A 5,104-nucleotide genomic window follows, 5' to 3' on the forward strand; every position below is an offset into this window, starting at 1 on the left:
GGGTCTTCATCGCTATGCGGGCTTTTCTTCAGCTGAGGAGAGCAGGGGCTGCCCTCTAATTGCAGCGTGCAGGCTTCTCATCGCAGTGGCTTCTCTTGTTGCAGAGCATGGGCTCTAGGCCTCATGGGCTTCAGTAGCTGCAACTCCTGGCCTCTAGAACACAGGCTCAGTTGTTGTGGCACACGGCTTCTTTGCTCTGCAGCATGTGGAATCCTCCCGGATCGGGGATCAAACCTGTGTCTCTTACACTGGCAGGCAGATTCTTTACCACTGAGCCACCAGGGGAGCCCCCTACAGGGCTGTTGCCAGCTTGAAATGTTAAGGTACCTTTGTTGAATGAATGAATGATGATGGATGAAGGCCCGCTGCACATCTGGCTCAGTGTACACTTCTCCCACCCCCACCCCCACCCAGCTAACTCTGACTCCCTATTTATCCACCTTATTCTCCTGAAGGGGTTAAAACAGCAGCACTTCCGAAGCAGAGTAAAGGGAGTCCAGAAGCCCCCCGACGAGGCCTCAGCGGGATGTATGGGGTGACGTGGAGGTGGCACCGCCCATCAGGCTGCTAGGCCAGCCCTCTCTACTCAGCTCAAGACCTGCTTCCAATTACCCATGAAATCTGAGCTGGAAGAGACCTATTAAAGCCCCATTTAGTTTGATCCCCTTGGGGGCCAGGGATCTTTTCCGGCGACATACCCCTCCTTATCCGACTGGGACTCCAAGCCTTTTGGATGTTATCTCCTCCTGGGTCAATATTGTGACAACTCCAGCTGTGACCCAGGCCACCCTGGAGCCAGAGCTGATCTGAGCCTGCTGCTGTGCAGGAGGGCCCCAAACCCAGCTCCCTTTCTACCTCGAGGTTCCCAGAGGTAGTGGGCAGTCACAGAAAGCTGCCTTCTTCTTGCCACAACCCAGCCCAGCCTGCACCCCTCATTCCTGGCTGGTCTGCAAGTGGCTGGATGGCTCCTGGCCCACCTGGTCAATCCCAAGGGGAGTTCTTACTGGTAGGGACCATCTTTTGTATATTCCCAGTAGTGCCTGATACAAAGTCCCATGTTTCATAACCCCCATTACATAAGAAATAATAAATAATGATGATTAATGACCTCCTCCCCAAGTCCCTGAGCTTGCCTGGGTCAGACCTCCCAGGGATGTCACAGGAACTCCAGGAGGAGGGGCAGGGAGCCCAGGGTGTAGGGGATACCCACCCTCCATCCACACCCTCCCCAAAACTTCTCCATGTCCTCTCTCACAGCCAGTCCAGCAGGAGCAAGAGGAAGCCACCAGTAAACACAAGGCAGGGGCCCCAGAGCCTCTCAGAAGAGGGGACCCAGCACGGAGGTGGTGGCCCAGGGTTCAGTCTCCTGTTCAGTTGGCTTTGTTTCCCTCGGGGCCACCCTGGTGGGGGTGCCCTGTGCCCACTGAGGCCTGCCCTTTCCTCCTAAGGTGCCCGGCCCTCCCAAGACACCCCTCCAAGTCTGGGCCTCTAAGCACTGTTCCTGTGGCTGGGAGGCACAGGGCTGCACTCCAGGGACCAGGCGGGACTGGGCTGGCCCTTTGGGGGTGGTCTGCTGGCGGATTCTGTGGCTTCTTTCCCGAATTCTGGAGCAGCAGGGAGGAAGCGAGGAAGCCACTTTGGGAGCAAGGCTGGGGCAGCCCCTAGGAGGTGAGGGGAGGGCGACAGGAAGTGGAGGATAAGAAGGTTTTTGGTGGGAGGGGTGGAGGGAGGCATCTTGGGGGCAGTGAACAAAGCCAGCCAGGCTGATCCTCTCCCCAGTCTCCCTGACTGAGCCCCCTCAGAGCTTCAGAGGACTCCCGGCCAGTCTCCTGCCTCTGACCGTCTCCACCATGTCGTGAATGGATGTGGATGCTGTCTGGGGGATCTTCACCGATGTGGATTTTGTGGCCTTGGTCAATGAGGGACGCTCCTTCCTTCTGTCTAGCCTAAGCTTTGTTGCTGCGCTGTAAACTTGTAGCTCCTCATCCCCCCTAAAGTGGGTTCACACAAACGGACCCTCCCTCAGCACTAACTTGTTGCTTTGTTCCTCTGAAGTTCACTTCCTGGAGGAAAGAGGACCACGGAGCTCTGGCATTCCCTGGGTACTCTGGCCCTGTCTCTGTCCTCCCACCTCCAGTAGCCAACATATGCAACCCAGGGAGGGTTCCTGTTGCACAGGAACAAGCACAGAGCCATTACCTCTTTCTTCGACAAATCATGTTATTTATATATTTATGTTTGGCTGTGCTGGGTCTTCATTGCCATGTAGGCTACTCTCCAGTTGCAGCACATGGGCTTCTCGTTGCGGTGGTTTCTCTTGTTGGGGAGTACAGGCTCGAGGACACGCAGCCTCCGGTAGCAGTGGTGTGTGGACTCAGTCGGTGTGGTTCCCGGGCTCTGCAGCGCAGGCTCAATAGCTGTGGGGCACGGGCTTAGTTACTCCACAACACGTGGGATCCTTCTGGATCACGGATCAAACCCGTGTCTCCTGCATTGGTAGGTGGATTCTTTACCACTGAACCACCAGGGAAGCCCGAGCCATTACCTTTTTGCTGGACCCTTCCTGAGCCCTCCTAGGCCCAGTCACTGGCCTTGTGGGGCACAAGGGGTCCCCAGGGCTGGGGGCCAGGGGCCAGGTCACCATGGGACCAGACCCCTGCCGCTCACAGATGCTCATCGCCACAGCTGGACAACCGCACAGGAATGCTTCATTTATCTCTGTCAAAAGTCAGGATGCAGTGTGCAGCCCCTTCTCACACCCCTGGAGGTTGGGCGTGGGTGGTGTGTGGAAAGCAGACTGTTTGGGTACTTGGCCTTACTTGGGCCCAGTACCGTGGGCAGGGCAGAAGGAAGTACACCAGGATATGGACACTGGCATGCACAGATTCTCCAGCAGAATTCTCCAGAATTCTCCAGCACACGCCTTCTCTACACACCCCCCCAAAGCGCATGCTTTGGTCCATGAGCGCAGGATCACCTGCACAGGCTCACGTGCACACACGTGCACGCACCCACTTTCACACAAGCAGAGGCACACTCATTTCCACACATTTCCAAGCCCACACATAGCTCCGTGTGCACATGCTGCCTTATATCTTCCCACGAAGGTACAAATATTCATCTCCATACAATGATACGCTTCATGTGGAATCACACGGAACATTAAGGGAAGGTTTTCAGCTGCTGCTTGATTTACAATATGGAATATACCATGGAAGTCATTCCAAAGCCGTTAACTCTAGAGAGCATGGGAAGAGGAACACTGGGTCCACAAGGGAAGTTTTCTCCCATGCCCTTTTGGGAGCCATCAGCCTCCCAGGGTACAAGGAGACCCCAGGCCTTGCAGAGTGGGTAGAATTTCAATAGGTAGGTGTGGTGACGTGTTCCAGGAAGAGAGTCTGGTCTGAGCAGGGGAGCAGAGAAGGAAGAGTTTCAGGCCAAGATTGGGGCAAGGCTTGGGGACGGCTTGACTGGAGTGGAGGGTTCTCTGGCACAGCCTAGGGGATGATGCAGCAGCTAGAGAGTGTAAAAGGTCTTTTGTGACGGAGAGCCACAGCAAATGTTTGAGCTGGAGAGTGTCAAGATAAGAACGGCTCCTTAGGAAGCTTCGTTCACTCGATGCCTTGTGAAACGAGAGCCCAGAGCGGGGAAATGAGCGATTCTACCTGGAGCAGATGTGGGGAGAGGAAAGAGCTTCACGTCTGACATGGGCTTCCAAGGACGGACAGGAGTGGTCCAGACAAGGAAGGATGGGAAGAAGGCCTGAAGCTGGACCTGACAGCTGGGGAATGGGGAGAGGGCTGTGTTATTTTTCACATGCTGCTCATAGAGCCAAGCACAGGTTGTCTTGAGGAGCTGCACACAGCATCTAGCCTGGAATCAGGAGTAGCAACAGCTATGTCCAAGTTCACCAGGACATCCAAAATGAGGCCACTGAACAGTGCATGATGTTATCCTAGGGCAGGCTGACCTGATCTCGAGAGGAGAACTCTTCTCCTGAATGAGTGAGAGCCCTGGGGTGAGGACACAGAAGGAGCCTTCAGGGCCAGTTGGCTGGCCTTCCCCAGGGATCACTCATGTCTCAAGGTCACCTGGATAGAGAAAAGGTAGAGCTATGGGGACCACCTGGCTCTGATCCTTTGACACATCCCCTCCCTTGGAAACCTCACTAAAGCCATTCTTGCCAACCTCTACCCCACTGTAACCCTGCCATCCTGCTGAGAGCTGTGGCCAAGAGACCCAGTGCCCCAGGCTGCAAACCCACCAGAGCGGGAAACACCATATCCCAGCTGTCTGACCCAAATCCATACAGAGGCCAGCCAGCTTGGCTGGCTGACGTTCAACTTAGCCCAGATCCAGGAGACACTGCTGGGAAGAGGCAAGGGCTGAAAGAAAGCTGCTGGGTAAACCCCTTCTGAGCCCTACAGTGTAGGATTCCCCCTGGCACACCCATGGGCTTGTCCATTGCCACGTATTTCTCCAGGCCTTTCCGTGCAGTCTTAAGTGATACAAGCTGCCTTGACAGCTGGTGGTTGGACCCCAACCTGATTGCCAAAGGCCTTGAGGTCTGGCCTTGAGCCCCACTTAGGACAAAAGTGAATCTGGTTGAAAACCCGCAGTCCCATCTTGCAAATTTGGAGAAAGCTTGTCATCATGCAGAGACCCTCACTCTGAGATCAACTCCCTCCTTCCTCCTGGCCCTCCCTTCCCACCCCAGCCCTACCCGCAGCCAACAGCTTGCATCAGCAGCAACAGCTGTTGCAGCCCTTGGGACAGCCTGGGGCCACTACCGCCACTGTAGAAGATGAAAGGAGGCTGGGCGTTGTTGGGAGCAGGGAGCGGTCATGCCAGGCTGCTGCCTCCTCCCTAGTTCTGTGGAGTAGGCTCCTCTCATCCTCCAGACACCTGCCCCCTGGGCCCCCAGCCCCCGAGCAGGCTCCTCACTCCCTTCCCTCTGCTTTCTCCTCCATCCATGCAGCTCCCAGCCAGGAGACACTTTTCTGCTGCCTGTGGCCTCTGGTGCCATCTCCAGTCTGCCACATTCTATGCATACTCCCTCTCAGCCCCTTTTGCAGAGAAAAGAGCCATAGGGTCCCAGAGTCAG

Source organism: Bison bison, unplaced genomic scaffold (genome assembly GCF_000754665.1).
Source record: "Bison bison bison isolate TAMUID 2011002044 unplaced genomic scaffold, Bison_UMD1.0 scf7180017864368, whole genome shotgun sequence".
Classification (NCBI taxonomy): Eukaryota; Metazoa; Chordata; class Mammalia; order Artiodactyla; family Bovidae; genus Bison; species Bison bison.